The following is a 19,773-nucleotide window of genomic DNA, read 5'->3' as shown; positions in this document are numbered from 1 at the left end:
TACGCAGTTGTCAAGAGCAAAGAGATCAGATCAAGGAGAGCACCAAATGGTGAAGTTCTGGGATCCACAGAGGAACCCAGTGCAGAGGGCATGAAAGGAGACCTATTCCTAGACTGCAAAACATCAAACTCTCCCCAAAAGCCATCATGAAACTCTGTTAATCCAGTTACATAAAAGTAAGGAACATAACAAAGATCTGATGTTACAGCTCTCCCTTTCTTTCATTACAACAAATATTTGTCCAGAAAAATACAACTGCCTGAATTACACAGAATTAGTATTAGGAGTAGTCCATTATTGCTATATAATATTTAAAACAACCGGATAATTCTGTCTCTCTCAGATAGCATGGGACTAATGGAATATAGAGCACAGGGAATAATGCAGGCTGGAGCATCTATAAGTGCATTTGCTTGTGTAGCAACATGTAAATAAATACTGTATCAAACTTACTTTGATTTCCTTAGAGATCCTAGTGCAATATTTATGGCTTTTCAAACTTGATGGATCTCTTTTGATAAGGTTTCACATGCTAATTGCTCTGGAAGCGATACACAGTTCACATCCCACAGCCAATTTGTAACAACTGTGTAAACAGACACTTAAAATACAGCCTGAGATGGCTCCTGGTGACTGCGCGATTGAAACGTTTGCTGAAGTTACAGACACGGAGTCTTTCCATACAAAGAAAGAGCAGTCACAGGCAATTTGTGGTTCTCTAATTACACATTAGACTCTATATCCTTGAGAAATTTATTACAAACTTCTCCTTTATAATTTGGGGCCTTTTTCATGTAATTTTGCCTAATTTACAATGCTTTTAATTTCCCCTTTAAAGCACATTCAGGGTAGGTCTACCAAACACAGGATATTATCCCAAGATTCCTGACCCGTGCCTGCTGTCTGTAAAGGCAAGCAGAGGTGGCCAGCAGCCCCCTTGCCACCAGCAGAGCACCCGCCTAGCCACCGCTGCAACGCCCATCGCACCATGATGCCGTACTTCCCTCCGTTGCCCTGACGGCCTGGATCCTCATGGTAGACCAGAATGAGATGAAGGGTTTTGGGTGGCAGATCTTCACCTCTGTAGTGATTATCAGCAAGGACAGGAAGATGGAGAAGTTACTTAAGGTCTATGCACCCTGGCTTGAGCCATCACCAGACGAAATATATTCAACCCCAACACTTCTTGCTCTACTGACTACCTGAAGAACCTTTTTAGAATCATAGAATGGTGTGGGTTGGAAGGGATCTCAACCTAGTTCCAGCCCCCTGCTGTGGGCAGGGGCCCCTCCACCAGCCCAGGTTGCTCCCAGCCCCGTCCAGCCTGGCCCTGAGCACTGCCAGGGATGGGGCACCCACAGCTGCTCTGGACAGCCTGGGCCAGGGTCTCACCACCCTCACAGTGAAGAATTTCTTCCTAATATCTAACCTAAATCTGCCCTCTCTCAGTTTAAAACCATTATCCCATAGATGTTCATCTACACAAATCCATGCTGACAGGTTACACACATTCCAGTATTTGAAATACCCACATACCACCACAGGCAGACGCTAGAAGGAGGAAAGTAGCTTTCTTTTTGCCAAAAGAACGCACAAAGCCACAAGTTGCTAGGTACTTGCTCTAATGGTCCAGAGCAAAGACAACAGAGGCGAGGAAGTGTGTCCTAAATTAATTAACATCACCCACTCATCACACAGGAGCCTGTGGAAAACCCTGCGTTCGTGAAGAGCAGCGGAGGTGACAGGTGTGTTAGCAGAAGCTGGATTTGACTTTGGCCAAGGCAGACAGCGGAAGCGATGGGCCCAAGCACGCCGAGCTGCGTGTCACTCCCCGATCAGGCACGTGGCAGGAAAGCCCACGCCGCACCCACAGACCATTAACTTCTTCTCCACGCTCCCTCCCCTGCTGCTGCAGCAGAGGCTTTTAGGAGAAGCTCAATCACACAGAGGTAACATGGTACACTTACCGTTAATATTTATGCCCCTGGGTTAGTGATCGGCAGGAGAATGCAGTAGGCAGCATGTGGCAGCCAGGCTATATGCCTCAAACATCCATCTATGCAACATCAGGCAAACCGTTTTGATTTGAAGCTCCACCTTTTACTCAAGTTGCTATTTGCAAAGCTGTTTTCCTTAAATACAAGTGGCAACAATACCAAAAAAGAAGCCAGAAGCCTTTTTCTTCGCTCCTTTTAGCCTTTTCAGAGGCGATCTCACACCACTGCTGCCCCCACGCACTGCAGCAATCCTTGATGCTCAGGCTACCTCTGTGTTTCAGGACCAAGTGTACTAACCACACACACATACTCTGTATCACACACAAATATCAATGAATATTTACAAATCAAACCCAAGGCCTCTGCCACTACTGCGTGGCTAAATATCACGGTTTAACAAAATTTAGAGCAGCCAGCAGTTGCCATCAACTCTAGCAATTAAAAAGCAAATAAATTATTCAAGCTACTTGAATGTAGATTTAGGACATTTAAGATATGCCTCTTCAATTTCATTATCAGAGTGCAGACACACTCTTGCACAGCCCGGCAACTTCCCTCGCCCTGGGGAACATGACACACGAAGGAGCAGAAGTTGCATCACTTCGCCTTGTTGCATGGTTTTTTTGTCTGGATTTTGTTTTTATTACTCTTTTTTTTTTTTTTTTTTTTCCTTTCGGCAAAGCACACAGCCCTCCTGGGTCTGCTTTTCCTGATGACATTCACATCTTGTCATTTTTCTAAAGCATTTTTGATGATAAACTCTATTAAAGCATGAGTCTCTCCTGTGCTGCCCCCAAAATACACTGCTCAAGACAAGGAACAAAGCTAAAGACACTGTAGATTTTAAACTTTTTCTAAATGATAGCAAGTGGCAAAAAAAGGTTACCAAAAGCTGGACAGAAATTCTGCTATGAGTAATTACTGTAATTAGAACATATGGTTTGCCAAAATCATGTTCTCTGGTCTTCTGTCTTGTCACACAAGTGCTATTGGGTTTTTTTGCCTTTTAGTACAAGAAACTCTTTTCTTGAAAAAAAAAAATTAAGTCTCTTCTATAAAGTCAGGGCTGCCACTTAAAAAGGTCTCTGTAGCTATTATGGGAAAAGCTATTAAAACATCAAGATTATGGTAACCATAAAGCTGAATAGAAGAATTAAATTTTGAAATTAGTATTAGCCAAAAAATGGGGATCATTTATCATTTTTAATAAGAACAGTGTGGTAGAATACACTATTATTTTTTACGGGCTTTACTGAAAGTTACAGAGATTAATCCAATCTTTAATGATTCCTATAACTTCTGTGTTATCACCTACTATGTCACTCAAGTTTGACAGGTGGGAACTGATTTTCAGTGTGAAACAAAAGATTTGCAGCATTTCCTGTAAATTTTGATGCACAAAAATTAGGCTTCACTATGCACGGCAGGTAACAAATACAAAATTAAGGAAATTATGAAAATCCTCCCTTTACAACAGTCCCAAGCAACCCAAACTATAATTGCAGCAGTATAGCATTTCGGAAGAGCAGTACATAATTTTGAGACACTTTGAAATGAAAGATGAGGCTCATCCTGGTATGTTCTAAACAATGACAATTTAAATCCAGATACGGTGAGTACAGCTCCATGAGTTAGGTTTGCACTTCCCTTGATCATGCAGTTCTGTGAAATTATGTTCACTTTTTTATTTTTTTCAAATACCATTTGTACCTAAGCATGGGAAGTGCCGAAGCTTTGCTGCCTGCTTTACACCATACCTCTACTTTCCTGGTCATAGATGGGCTTTTCCAGATACAGCCAGCAACAGCGAAGTCACAGTTTTTCTCACAGAGAAGCTCTTCCCTCCACTATTGCAGCACAATCCATGGTCGAGAGGAACTGGACCTAGCGCTGTGCTTTCACGGGACTCAGCGCAGGCACGCGTTTTAGGCTCTGCGTGTTACCGCCCGTGCCTGCTGCAATTACAGCAGCCGACGCACACCCGAGCCCAGCCAGTCTTCACCTTCCCACGCTTGCTGCACTCCAGGCTAGGAAATGCCAAGCGTTCACACCTGCCATTGATTTCATGTATTCAGATACTGTAGTATTTTGCCACACAAAAAGCCCAATCACAGCCTGTACCCACCCACAACCAGCTCGTAAAAGCCATTCGCACCACCAAGTCACAGTGGACAAGAGATAATTTTCACTTATTCAGAAATAGGACAAAGCAGCCCTGGATGGAGTGAGGGAAGAACCTGACCGCTTGTACCTTCAGTCGCCTGGCGCAAGGCTTCGCCCCAGCAGACCACGGCTGCGGTACAAGCCCCAGCAGAGCCCAGGAGAGTTGGCTGACACCCCCTCACCACCCCCCCTGTGCACCTCTGTGACTGCCCCCTGGGCCGGTAACATCTCCGTCAATGGCAATGTTAGATACACTTTCATAAAGGACTGGGTTTTGGTGAATAATTTCTAGGGTGCTTCCCCCCCCCGATGGCTTGCATTCCTTCGTGTTCAAATTTCTCTTAAGTGGTACTAACAGGGTGTTTTGATGGTTACGGTAAACTGGGGCAATGACAAAGTATAACTGATTATCTGATGAGTGTCCTGTGAATTCATTCTGTACTCTCTCATTTTGCTTACTCAATTTTGCTGACTGTTTGTAGAGGATATTCATAATTTCAAATTTCAGTGTGATTTGATTAAGCAATCAATATCTGTAGCCCCACGACTAACAGAACACGAGCTGGAAAGGAGGCCCGATGCACCACGACACGCTGTCTGAGCGCACTGGCAAAGAGGAAAGAGGATTTTCAGGGAAAGACAAATCCCTGGCGGAATGTACTGTGTACACGGCCCTACCCAGACCCCCGAGGCTCCTCTCCACCCAGTACCAGTCCTCTGCTGGCAAGAGCACTGACAGCTTCTGGAGGTTTTGACCATTTTTCTCTTTCACAGTTTTATTTTAATAGTAAAGCTGTATGAATTATGCACTGTAGACATTTTTTGTGGGCTTACAGACCATTTCATTGCCCTGCTAGCACACTGGATCAATTTTTTATCTTCTCTTCTTAAATAATTGCAGAATAATTTAATGCAATTAACCTGGATGCAAACATCACTCAGTAATCCTCCTCTTGACTTTGTGCTCTGCCCTCTCCATCACGCAGGGATGCCCAGCTACGTCACACCACAGCTTCTGTGCCTCAAACACAGGTTTTAATAAGAAGAATAATGAACAAGATTAACTTAAAGTTAATAATACACTTCTGGATGAACCCTCATCTATGCTAAACCGGACGACACAGTTACTCAGCAGCCAGACAACCATTTGCACCCAAAGAAATGAGCTGTCCCTGCCAGATAGGACAGGGAAAAAGCACATGCCCTTCATCTTTGCTAGAATTAGTGCATCTGTTTGTAGAATTTGACTTGGAACAGTGTGAAAGAGGCACAACTCACTGTTGTCAGTGGTGATATGGTAATGATGGGAATCGTCATAAAGACATGAAATCATGGAACACAACAAACAGACTTCGAGAGGTCATCTATCCAACCCAAGGCACCATAACCATAACATTTAAAAATTTTTCTTACGAACCTCCAGTGATGACAATGCACAACTTCTGACACTGTGTACAGGGCACAACAGACACCCATGGGGAAATGGGACCGCACCACAGGCTGCATCGCTGGCATCTCCCCACCATGCACTAATGGTAACCACAAGCAGCCCCTTATCTACTTGGGGGGAGATAATTTTTCTTGTTAACATAACTGTGCCCGTGTGTTTGTTAGTGCTGGTTTATGATAATGAAAAGCTGGATGCTCATGTACATGGTATGTACATTAATGAGTCAGAAGCGTGTAAGAATGAGGAAAACATACAAATCAGCCAAATTCTGTGCAAACTCACTCTCACGGCAACTTGCAACGCATGCAGAGCAGTGGTTGCTTCCCAGCCCGTCGCCTCCATGCTCACCCAGCATGTAGAGCTTTACATATGGGTAATTAAAAAGGTGAGAGGTCTTCATTACCTGAAGCCTAATCAATAGTCACCTGTATCTGCTGCATCTCCATTTTTCTGTATCTCTAAAATAGTTAAATATTTGATGGCTGTACACAATTGACCTGGCTTATCTCTGGCAAACAGCTTCCAGCCCCAGTCGATGGCTAGCTATGCTGGCTGCCATGGCACTGGGAACATTAATGACTACTGCACCGTGCCATCGGGGATTTTGATGAAATTTTAACTTGGAAGTTCCCTCAGGGAAAAAAATCAACAGCAACCTTTATCTATCACTGACTGGAAAAAGTTATGAGATGGAGTCCTGTGCTGTTGTATTTACTACAGTTAAATACACAAACCTATTTCATAAACATCTAATGGGCAGAAGACACCCTTCCACACCTGCACCCATCTAGCACGCAGGCTGGCAGGTTTTGGAAGAAACTTTTTTGTGTGTGCGTCTGACAAACTTCATAAGCCATTTTATAGAAATTTAAAGCTCACCCTGGCCTTCCCTGAAAAGAAAACCCACAACCCAACCCAACCTGTACTTTTCATAAGAGCTTATGACATCTTTGGGGAACCAGGTTGGGTGTTTACTGAAACTGGTGAACCTCGCCCAGGTATTGGATTTGATGCCACTTGTTTTCATGCATCTCTGGTTTAAACTCACATTTTTGGAGACAGGCTCTACCCAGCAGTGACCCAGCTGCTCCTGGACCAGGCTCTGTGGGAAGGGTCAGTGACCCCAGCCATGCCCCTTCCCAACGGAGATGCAAATGCGAACTGCACCAGCCAACAATGATGCTCCGGACACTCAAAAAGTTGGGTTACTTGCCCTGTCAAGAGATACTGATCCACTGATCCACTGAAGGGAATTATGAATTGGAAGCTTATTTCTGCTAAGGAAAGTTCCTGGGAAATTATTAGATGGGAAATCCAGGAATGAAACGCCCCCACCCACCAGCATAAAGGAGTAACATAAAGGAGCCATGGCCCCTGATTTATGGGGAAATAATGCAGAAAGTGCTCACAAGTGAGTCAACAGCTATATATTTGCTACAGCCGTTACCCCTACTCGTCATGCAACACCGTACTGCTGGAAGCCAGGAGATGCATGCTTGGTCTCCTGTGACACGGATTCAAACCTAGATGATTCACGGCTTTTCCCACCGAGCAACGTACAGATCTGCATGATGCTCTCTCTGTTGGGAAGTTGATATCAATGAGAAAATTCTAGTACAAAAAAAGAGTAATAGCTTGATATGGTCCACAGAGTGGCATCAACAGCCTTGCAATGGAACACCTTCACCTGACAGCCTGAGACAAAGTACCTCTGTGGCAGATACTGTCAGTAGCAAATTGAAAGGACAGAGAGGAGAGGTCGGCCAGAAAAAAAAGATCAAGGGGGCTGGACTGAAGCTGCTAATCACTTAGGGACAAACATCAAATGAGAATAAATACACTGTAAGCTGGGCAAGTGCATAAACAGTGCTTACACCGAGTTTTAATTCTGTGCTGTATTTTTTCTGTGTGAGATTCAATCGGTGCTTACATTTCCCAAGCTTGTTCTATGTAAAGTGCTACACATATCACCTTAAGGAATGACTCACAGATTTAATCCATCAGTTTGTTTGCTGTTTAAAGTAGGAGAGAGTTAGCCTAAAAATCTTTTTTTTTTCTTTTTTTTTTATTTTTGTGTGTGTGCACTTGCTTCAGTAAAGCTAGAGGTCCCTGGGCTTGTTTTAAAAGGTATTTCAATGTGACCTAGCTAATCCTTTAATACCAGCTTTCACTACCTTTGATCAGCCTCTTACTGTAGCTGGAAGAGATTAGATCAAACCTTTAAAAAAAGAAAGTTGGTTGCAGAGAATTTTCTTACTGCAGTGAATTAATATTATGATAAACTCCAAGGCTGGAATTTCTGGCCAAGCAGTGCAGGTGGTATGTCTTTTAGGAAAGATCTCTGCACGGACAGGCACTGCTACATGATGCTGTGGCACTTGCCTGTAGTGCACAGGAAAATATTCTCTTTGCATATTTGATAGATAAAAAATGTTTTGGTATCTACCAGCTGAAAACAACATCATGGTTGCACTTTTAGACATAAAACTTAAACAACACCATGATTGCACATTTAGACATTCTGTATGTATCAGGCAACAGACAATGACAAAATCATAACCCCCATTTATTTTTGAACAACAAAATATCACTCCCATAGGAAGGAGAGCTCACACAGCCAGGACTACTGACTCGAAGCAGTATAACACAATCAGGGATCTGGAAACCCAAATTTGATTGAAAAAGTGGAGATACACCAATGCTGTGTTTGTGTCAACACCACACTTTCTGCTGTAAACATCTCAAGGGAGCTGAAAGTAGATCATCCTCCCTGTTGGCTTCCAAGAGCTTTGCCTGATGAGGCCAGCCAAAGCGGGCTTTGGAGGGTTAGGGCGGCTGCAACAGGCTTAGCAGAACTCGGGAGCTAGACTCATCTCTCTAATTTATTTTATGAAGAGATCACAAGATGTTACAACATTCAATAAATGCCTATTGACTGCATTCTGCCAAACGACAGATCTCACTCATCTTTAGCCAGCTCCTGCTGCCTCTACCCCCTTCTCAATATCATTTCAATCTTCATTTAGTGGTGACTGCAACTGAACAGGGAAATAAACCACATGACTAGCTTGCAGATGATTTCTTTTTAAAGATGTCAACAGCTGTCACTGATAAATAAAGAAAAAAAATCATTAATGTCACATTCCTTATTATTTTGGTATTTCCAGGGTTTTTACTGGAGAGTTGAGCCTCTCCCCTTCTAGCTCTGCGGGAGGGCAGTGTGCATTACACACCGAGGCATCCTCACGGCCTGCCCGTGACAGCCCAGCTGGGGCACCAACACCGAACGGTAGGTGCTTGGTGGGAAGCTTGGAGCGGTGCCGGCACTGAAGGTGATAAATGACATGTGCCAGTTGAAAACTTGGGTCTGAACACCTTTGCCAAAGTCTGGATTTGGCTGTGACGCTGTTTTGCAACTCTTGCTCACCAAACCCATCCCTGCTGAAATGAGGCAAACCACATGCACTGACTCAGGTGCCGAAATTAGTGTAAATCTAAAATGAGCTTGGCATTTGTGTTACTGGAAGTATTTGTAATTTCGTAAATTTCTCTATTAAAACAGCACTGCATGTTCTCTGTGCTGGCAGAGATATCAAGTCGAAGCATTCCCAAATTAGGGAAGAATTTATCCTTATCCTTTATCCACAAATATGTTGATAAACGTGTGCACAAACTGAATCAGCAGTTTTTGAGAAAGGATTATGTCAGATTAATTTTAATCTAATCCATTTCTATCTCCTGAGAAGCTTTCTACTTCTTGCTTTTAATAATTTAAACAGTGACTGTGGCATAGTATAAAAAATAAATGATAGGAGATGTACTTTAAGTGGAAGTTACAACTCTCAATCACTTCTTATTTAAATGAGAGTTTCATATGCCTGATTTTTAAGTTTAATGAAACCCATTTTTGCTGAACTGCAATAATCTTCAACACACGGAACCAGACGCAGAAAAATCTACGCTCTCCTGCAGCTCACAGCGCCGGGGAGGAAGCCCCAAGGCTGACTCACATGCTCTCTGTGAAGCTATGGGAAGAGACACCTTGAGTGAATCTGGGGCTGTCAAGAAGAAATACTGTCATGCTGCTGAGATCCAGTTGCGGCTTTCAGGAGCATCACTCCATCAGCTGGGACCTCACCTCAGAGTTATGCTGCAAAGCACTAGGAACTGGTGGGTTCAGGGAAGTCATTTTCTGGTTCTTGGCCTGACATAAGTCACTTGAAAGCTTTTTTTTCTCCACAGCTTATGCTCTGGAACCTGCTTTTAAAATGTTGATCTTCTTTGGACATGGGAATTTGACTACTGTACGGGGACGTGTGAGTGGCAGTCACTATTAAGAGGAAAAACTGATACCAGATTCAGATCTTTTTGATGCTACACTGCTCTCCTCTCGGTTTTCTCCATCTCCCACATCTCCAATATCACACTACCTCCTTCTCCAATGAGCAATACCTAGACAAATCCCGTTTGAATCTCATCTTTTTCTATGCCAGGACAGACATCTGTGAGCTGCTGAGCCCCAGCTTGTGGGGAGCACCACCCTCCTGCGGCATTTTCCCATTTGTTTGGAAATCAAGCCTTGCCTCTGCCATTCCCCACCTCCTGCAAGCAGGACTGTCCGTGCACAACACAGTTTAACCCCTGCCCCGTGAACCAGAGAGGTCTGCACCACCTCCTGGTACCACATGTACCACATCTGCCAACACTGACCCTACAACCATTGCCACATTCAAGTATATCAAAAGCATCACTGACTAGTGCTAATGCAAAATATTTCCCTGACTCAGTCTTCTTTTTCCTTCCCAGCCCCAAGGGACAGTTTACCTGCTTGTATTTTCACTCCAACCTTCAGAGCAACCTACGAAAGGCTGCTCAATGACCTTGCAGCATTTGGACAAATAGTTGAACCAACTTGCAACCAGCTTAGCAGATTTTTTGCTTCGTTTCCTAGAGAAATGGAACTTCTGCAATCATGTTGCCCACCCATCTGTGAGACACTCCTCTCTAAATTAGCTTCTCACTAATTGGAACCAAATCTGACCAAGCAGCAAAGGCTTATGAAGACATTAAGGTAGGAGAGAAAGAAGAGAAACTATTAATGCCTCAATAAAGAGAAGGCAGTGGTAGATCAGCACTTCGGCGATCTGCTTGCAAGAGGCAACTGCCCAGTCCTGGGCACGTGGGTGGTGGTGCAAGAAGGACATTTTAAAAAAGCTCTGGCATACCACACTGGAAGAAACTGCAGGAAGATAAAGGCTGAATATTAAGGTTACTGTAGTGAAGAGGAGCAGGGACATATATTGTTCCAGGTTACCTGCTACGTAAGAAACATGGCAGGAGAAGCGTTCTCATCCTGACAAATACAGAAAGTAACATCACTTGTAGGATTCGGCTTTCCATTTCTCTGAAAATTTTATATTAATGGGAACACACCACAAGAAAAAGATCTGGAACTGAGAAGCTGATTTAACACTTAGGGGAACATGTGCTTCAAGGCTCTTGCCCAAAGCCATTCTGAATTGGTCAGCCAGCAGAAATGCCAGATGCATTTACGCAACAGCATAAAAGTTGCAGAGCAGGCAGAACGGGCTGATGCTGCCCGGGTAGAATGAAATAATCCCCTGCTTTTAGGCAGATATTAGGTGGAAACATCCTTGGCCTCCTTAGCTACATGCTATTTCTAGAGTAATTTCTTCTCTTTCCCTTACCTCTTTCAAGGCTGACTGTTTTGCAAAGTTTTAACATAAACTTTGTTTAATGTTGACTGTAAGCACACCAATGGAGAACATTAAAAACGTTTGTTCCCATTGTTACTACAATGGCTCTAAACATTCATTAATAATGTATTAATTCTTCATACGTGACAAATAAAAAGGCAGTGTGACAGTTTTCAAAGGAGAGAGCGAAACAACCATGAGGTTGGTGCTGTAGGATGGGGAGTAAAAGGGCACAAATACTTGACAACAACTGAAGAAAACCATTCCAAAGCACTCCCTGCCGAGCAGCACTGCTCGGGGGGTGGAAGCCCCATGTGCTGATCCTCTGATGGTACCAAAATGCCTGATAAATGCCTTTTCCCTTCTGCACTGCTCTGAAGTTTTCCCGATTTTTCTCCCCTTCCTCCTTGCACTATGCAGCGGGGGCTGTACAAGCACAAGACGATACATGATGTGATGTGTGTGACAGATTATTTAAGAGACAAACCCCTCAAACCATTCATCATGTAATAAAGGCCATCAGCCATACTTACAGGCAAAACATCTGCACTGTTTCCAGCCCATGAAGTGCCCATCATTGCTTTAAAAAAAATAATAATAATAAAAGGAGAGGGAAAAACTGACCAGACGAGTAAGCACGCACTAATCATTTTTCTGCAGAGCACGAAGTGGTCTCAGCACCACTGTAATCAGTAAAGTGCTTTTTGAAAACATGTCTGGTGTCTACACTTCACTACCTACCATACAGCATGAAAGGCTGAGATTGAGATGAAATCAGAATTGCCATCTTTTCTGTCAAATGTTAAAATTTAGTTAGTTCTACTTGATTAAGCTGTGCAACAGAACTAAAAGTTCTCCTAGCTACCAGAGGGTGAAAAAAAAAGAAAAAAAAAAAAAGGCAGGAGAGGAGAGAACCTGAACACATCCATTATGTGAAAAGATGGGAGAATAATTCTCTGTCAACATTTCAGCTCACAGGCATAGATTCCACGGCTGTGTTTCCAACAGGTAATGGCATCAGATGGGAAAGAGTTATTTGAACTAAGCTTTAATGAATCTCCTCCTCCTTGGGAAGATGGAATTTTACAAGTGGATTGAGAACATGGGCACTAGAGACAGACAGCAATCTCATTTTCCTTTAACTCCTGCCTCTGCTCAGTCAAAGAGAAGCAGTTCCCAAATGCTCAGGGAGGTAGCACGACTTCACAGCAAGGAGCAGAGGCACAAGGTGTCCAGAAAAACTGAGGTTCAGGAGTAGAAATCGGGGGGGTTCAGTTCCTGGGTCATCAGGAACTTTGTTAGAGGCCCCAACCAAGTGGGCAGGAGATGACGCATCTTGTAGAAATGTAGCCAGGTTTCCATCTGCATATCTAAGCACGTTACTATCTAAAAAAGCCATCAGCTCATTTATTTCTTGCACAGATTATTGAGATAAATCAGGAGTGAGAATAAATATGCCACAGATGTGGTGAGCAGTGGTGTGGGCTATGGACAGAGATATCTCAGAATAAAACATACCTCTGGGGATGCAAAGGGAACATGAAATTTAAATAATAAAGTAATTGAGAGATCATTATCACCAGTTCTCTGTGTATATTCAACAGTTTCACAGCACTTGGAAATCGCAATCTCTACATCTTCAGGGTTTTCCCATGAGGGCAGGAAGGCAAATGTCATGAGAACATCATGTATATAGATCTTCCTAAAGATGAACTGAGAGAACATAGGGGGTGGGGGTGGTACAAAGGAAATCCTCAAAGCCAAGTTCATTTATCTTCCCAAGGAAGGGAGGGGGAAGGATTTACAGACTTGAGACTCGCTTGCTCTGCGTGCTCATGGGTGTGCTACCAGCCCGGCAGGTGAAGCGTGCATGCTCTCCCAATACAGTGGTTTTTTAATCTCCAGACTCACAATGACATGCTGGGGATGTTAGAAGGCATTTGAAAACTGCAGTTGTTAAAATATTAACTAACCCTGGCCTGACTATCAAATAAATCTAGCAGAAGTGGCAGTTAAACAACTCTGTTCCCACAAACTTAAATGAACAAAACTATTTAGCACAAAGGAATATTTTGGTCTTCAAATTTGGAGATAAAGTTAAAAGGACAGCGACCTCCAAATACTTCCCAGGCATATCCCCTCTGGAACACAACTTATATTCAGAGCCCTGAGAAACACAAGCCAGTGTTTGCTTTAGTTTTTAGGGCTCTTTGTTTGCCTGTTTCAATTAAGTTTATCTTAACAAATAAAATGCATCTTGGCAAATTTGACTAACAATACTGAAAAAACAGCAAACCAGAAAAGCTAACCTGTTTTCCCCTGCAAAGCTCCTCTCAAAAGGAAAAGGTCTTCACCGACAGCTTACATTGAACACTCCAGTTTACATTTTTAAATGCTTCATGGTTTCTAAATATATCTAAATGCAATAAAAAGGCTTAAAGATACACTGGAATCAAAGACTTTGGACAAAACAAAGGTTGTTTCTTTTCCTTTTGTTTTGGCTGTAACCCCCCGCCAATCCATCACCTCTACAGCTCTTCCCTCTTCTGAAGAGCAGCAGCAGACAGCATTGATCCAGCAGGGCTTCACAAATGTAAAGCAGTAAGGATTGGTTTAGGGCATCCAAATTACAGAGCTCATCCTAAGACATACTGAGATACCTTATCTAGTCTCATCAAAAAAGTCATGAAAACCTTCTGGTGTTCCTCCCATTTCCAAACCCGTTATTGGGCTTCAGTTACTGGGGACTGCCCAGACAACGGCCACCAGCTGCAGTGGGGACCCTCAGGCCTTACAACAAAACCAAAGCCGAATTTTAGCCATGCACATACTTTTAGGATCTTCAACTGTTCTCTTTTGTCCACTTAAATACCTTTAGCCACTCCCTGAGCTGCTACACGGTCCCTGAATGCCATGTTCCCATTGTCATGTTTACTCTTATCTTATTTTTCCCATGGAGCTTCACATGTAGAATGGTTGACACGACAATCATTAGGGCTTTTGATTAAAAAAAGGAGTGGAAATAATGAGGGAAAACCCTTCGCGCACAGGGTAATTATCTCAGAAAAATGCTAACAACCTAGGTAGGCTGCTTCTAGTTCTTACACTGATTTAGTGCATGTAAATGAACAAATGGGGAAGGCAGAAAAAAACCCAAAAGAACAAGCCCAAAAATAACCCCCCAAAAAGGGGAAAAGAACTTAAACCTTCTAACAGACAAGGCACCATAAACATGGCAGGACTGGCCCCAGGCACTTGAGCATCTACTGCTCCAAGAGCAGAAAATACGACAGAAGCAAATGTTTGATTTGCATTTATTCTGGTTTTCAGTCCAGGGACTTCCCAAGCTCCAGATGAACATTTATTTTCCAAATTTCCAGCACTCAGCATGCACTTCATCATAGGAGGCCATCACATCATTATGCTGCTTAACAAAATGTAACACCAGAATGCACTGACCTGACAAAACAGCGACTCCCTGCCGAAAGCAGGCTGCAAGAAACACACATTTCATTTTCATCTTGGGGAACCGGGGGGGGGAAGCCTGGATTCATATGCTGAATCTCCAACTCACATTAAGCTAAAAATCGGGACAAAACATGGCGATGCCCAAATTGCTCTGTGCAAGCTGTACGCAGCCCATTTTGTGATGCTGAAAATACTTGTTAATCATTTGGACTCATTTTCAGGATGAATTTCTTACAGCATATGAACAGTAGGAAGCTCTTTATTTGGCATCATTAAGAACAAAAAAAAAGAAAAAAATAGAAACCCTCAACTAATGCATGTAGGCCAACATAATTTCACTTTTAGCTGCCAGCTCTTTAAATGTAGATGTTTCCAAGTAGCAAAGTATTAGAGCGAACTGCTGTTGAAAGGATAAAGGTCTGGACGCAGATCAACATCTTTTTGTAAAATCCACAATTTTTAAGGCCAAGATGACCAACAGTGGACAGAAAATAATTCTCTCCTAATTTACTAATTTTCTTTTATCAAATCTCTTCAGCTAAGGGGGGCTCTGAGCCTTGCCACTTGAGCCACCTCCAAAGAGAGCAAACGCTGGTGTTGCTCCCTCCTCAGACACTTGGGAAATCTTCCCCATCAGGCAAAAATTCTCGAGCCTGTGTCTCCGACACCCAGGAGGACAGCCTAAGTTCTGTGCTCAGGCACCAGCCAGGGTATTTTTTTCTAGGCTTCTATTATTCCAGTCAATACCCTCATCATCAGAGCAACAGCTGTTCTCAGATTGAACAGTTTTGCTTTCTTAAATTTTAAGACTTCATTTTCAATGCAGATCAGAAACTAAAGTAAAAAATAGTAATAATATAAAAGTATATTTCTTTTCCCCCAGATAGTCCTACACTTCAGTGTTGGTCATTAATGTCTCCCGGCACTTTTTGCAAGGATGATGAAGTTAGGTTGGCTGTCCTAATCAAATTCTAAAACCAGTAATTGCATTTTCTCTATCTTAATGCCACTCGCTCTTTCAATGAGATGTATTACTTTTCTCTTCAAACCCGAACGTTTTTTATTGTTACACTACAACACTGAATACTTGCAATGTTACATCCCAGCAGTGGCATATCGGGATATTGGAAAGAACTGATCTCTACAGCTTTGCTTTGCAAACACGGCCTTGGACCCCGGGGACGGAAGCTGCCCATGAAACACGGCCCTTCTCTGACATGCAGCTACTTCCCAGTGATATCTGATATTCTCTTATGAACCTCCATCTGCCCAGAGCTGGAACAGGAGCTAGCTGTGGTAATTGTGCAGTGGCTGCTGGAGACTGAACAGCTTCCATTACACCAGCAGACAAGCAGTTGGCTGACAGAAATGCGGCGCACATTAACTTTGCAGTTGCGACTTTTGAAACCCATCCTCATTTCTAAACTTAGGAGGAAGGAAGAAGGAAAAGGAAAAGAAAATATTGCCATTGAAGAGATTAATTCCTGCAGAACAAGGGTCTCAGCCTGAATTAACTGGACTTATTTTGATTTTCCATTAAATACTTCCTATGCAAACCAGAAAACAACAACCGGCATGACTCCAGCCCAGCTTAGTTACAAAATCATAACAGTATCAATTTAGACCTATTGTGCATCTGGCTACAATTAAGATCATTTTCTAGCTGGAATAGAGCAGGTCATAGATGGTGGTCATGTAGGAAGTGATCTCTCATCCAAATGATTGAGAGAAATAATTACCCTTCAGTTTTCTGCCTTTCTGGGCACCAGAAACACGCTTACCTCCCGGTCACTGTAAGATGCTCTTTCCCACACACTGAACCCAAACTGGAAATAACACCAGCACCTTTCTGGAGTGTTTTTGTACCATCAGTAGACACACCCAGACCAGAACTTTCCCCTGAATCACCTGAACAAACTACCACAAGGTCCTTCTCGTTGCTTACACCAGCCACCACCAGTGCTGCATCTCCACACAAGGTGTTCATGCTGCAGTCTTCTTGCAGCAAAACAGAAAACTCCCTATAACCACAGAGCAAAGTTTTGCTAAGGAGACAAATACGCACAATTCCTGCTTCGCCTGTGCAGTGCCTGTGTCCCTCTAGAAGATATCAGCCTACCCGCCTGTGGCTCGGGAAGCAGCACCGCACAGCTGTGGGTGCCAGCAGGAGAGGGCTGTGCAGGTGGGGTTAGTTTTTCTCACTGAAAAAGGGCATAAAAACTCATGCCACAGCTCTTCAGAGCCCTGCAGCTCAGTTTCCAGCCACCCCAGGCCTTCTTGAACTTGGCCTGTTGATACCATCCACCTTTGTGGGGCACAAAGTCTGGGGGAGGATGAGGATGAGCGCCGCTTTTCAGCCCCATGCTGAAGGCTCTCAGATTTAAAACTCAGGTTTAAGGACTGTAATGCATTTCTGTCCCAAATCTCCCCTCCCTTCTTCACGATGGAAATGACGCTAAAAATGACGCTTCACACACAGTGCTGTAGACTGCAAGTGAGTTTGTAGCTGAGCCACAACCTGTCTCCATGGTTTTTGATACCTTTTTTAATACCGACCCTGGGCAGCTGCCTCATCAGGTGCGGCATGGAGACCCACCTGCAGGGGCTGAGGGGCAAGCTGCCTCCAGGCAGACCAGAGGGCACATCATTTTGGGGAACAGTTGACACTACAAGAGCCACTCTCATAAAAGTTAGATGCTGTGATAATGAGTGATTCTGTAGACTTGGTATCACAGATTTAAGAACAATCCTCAAGTAACGAACACCAGAAATCTGAGATACTGAAACTCTTACGATAATATCTGAACTAAAAGAGAAAACGGCATCTAAGTCAGAAGATAAGAGAGGTCCTAACTGAATAAATTAAGTGGGTAGGTACACTTGCAGCCAGCCAGATGCAAGCGAAGAAGCTCCTCAAGCACTTGTCTCTTCCTATCTGAGCACTAAAAGCAGCCTAACGGCAAATGGCAATTTTCATCCAGCTGATGAGGACAGACAGATTTCAAAACAGGATCACAAATTTCTTTAAAAGGAACACAGACCCATAAAAGGCCACCGCTTGTTTGTGATGTACCGAACAAGCCCCTCATGCGAGAGCCAGCTGCAGCAGCTGGTTGCTCGTGGCAGCAGTCAGCGCACGGCACATGGGGCTCATCCAGCACGCACACTCCACGCCTGACATGGCATCCAGCAAGGGCAGATGACCGACCGATTCCCTTCCTAACACTGCTTTTGATATAAATGTAACAAGGCAACAGGTGTTCAGGAAGTCAGCCAGCAAACGTAGGACTGGCACATTAAAATAAATTTGTGCTAAATTGAAAGAACCATTTTGTATTTGCTAAACATTTATATCATCCTCTTCAAGGCACATTGCAAAGTACTTGCTAGATCGAATCATAGACTCATTTAGGTTTGAAAAGACCTTTAAGATCATTGAGTCCAACCATTAACCCCAACACTGCCACGGCCACCACTAAACGTGTCCCTAAGCACCACATCTGTGCATCTTTTAAGCATCTCCAGTGTTGCTGACCCCACCACATCCCCAGGCAGCCTGTGCCAGTGCTTGGCCACCTCCTTTCGTTGAAGGAATTTTTCCTGATACCCAACCTAAACCTCCCCAGCACAACTTGAGATTGTTTTCTCTTGTCCTGGCACTTGCTGCGTGGGAGAAGAGACCGACATCCCCCCGGGCGGGATCCCACCCGGCCCCACAGAGCTGCGTGTGTCCCAGTGGTGTGGCAGGTCACTGACCATTTCCCCTTGGACTGTGGGGCTTCATTCTGCTCCCTGTCCCTGTCTTCCAGCTCAGGGGGCTGCGTACCTGGGGAACAAATGGTCTTACTATTAAAGACTGAGGCAAAGGCGGCGTTGGGTACCTCGGCCTCTTCCTCATCTTCTGTCACCATGTTTCCACCCACATCCGATAAAGGATGGAGATTCTCCTTAGCCTTCCTTTGTTCCTAATATATTTACAGAAACATCTTTTACTGTCCTTTGCAGCAGTAGCCAGGTGAAGTTCTAGTCGGGTTTTGGCCCTGCTGATTTTCTCCCTGCGTGACCTCCCAACACCCCGCAGTGCCCCGAGCTGCCGGCCCTTCTCCCGCAGGGCATGAGCTCTCCTTGCCCCACTGCGTTCCAGCCAAGGCTCTGCTCAGCCAGGCCGGTCTTCCCCGCCGGCCCGTCTTTCAGCACATGGGGATGGACGGCTCCTGCGCCTTGAAGATGTCCTTCCTGAAGAGTGCCCAGCCCTCCTGGGCTCCTTGCCCCTTCAGGGCTGCCTCCCAAGGGACTCCGGCAACCAGGCTCCCGAACAGGCCAAGGTCAGACCATCTGAAAGTCCAAGGTAGCAGCCCTGCTGCCTCCCTCCTTACTCCTCTGGGAATGGAAAACTCTGTAGTAGTAGAGTTTCTCCATCATTCTGCCTAGACCTTCAGATTATGGTTTCCAGAAAACCAGATGTAGGTGTGAGCACCAGCAGCGAATACAGTGGTGTCTTCAGCATCCCTATGTAACTTGCTGGCACGTTCTTTCCTCCTCTCCTACAACACTCTCCCTCTGATAAAAGCAGCAGGAAGAAAATGTATTGCCATTCCAGAAATAAATAACCATATGAGACCTGGACAATTGCTAATGGATCCTAAGTACCCAGGAGACAAAAGCAGCGATAATGAGTGTTTGAAAAAAAATAATGAAAAGATGATGCACATAAGTTGCTCTGTCAGCACTCTTCAACCTTTTTGCAGAAGACACACCCAGGTCACATACAGAAAGGCTTCTAAAAGTTGCACAAGATCTTGGCCAAATCTTCTATATATGCAAAATATTGCTTTAGTTTCCATCAGTTCATCTCCTAAAGCACATACTTGTTTGCAGAAAAATTAAGCTCTTTCTCTGCATTTACATCCAAACCAGAGATCTCCCAATGCATTTAGTCAACAGGACCACACAGCATGACCCATTCAGTCAGGCCGGC

The 19,773-nt window shown here is 44.0% G+C and overlaps 1 protein-coding gene across 5 annotated transcripts in view; it reads right to left on the bottom strand.

Moving 5' to 3' along the window:
• LOC102055836 (contactin-4) overlaps positions 1-19,773 on the bottom strand; it is a 339,085-nt gene that overhangs the window by 88,220 nt on the left and 231,092 nt on the right. The gene's annotated exons all lie outside the window — the stretch shown is intronic.

Source organism: Falco cherrug, chromosome 4 (assembly GCF_023634085.1).
Source record: "Falco cherrug isolate bFalChe1 chromosome 4, bFalChe1.pri, whole genome shotgun sequence".
NCBI lineage: Eukaryota > Metazoa > Chordata > Aves > Falconiformes > Falconidae > Falco > Falco cherrug.
This window is presented reverse-complemented; position numbering and strand designations above follow the sequence as displayed.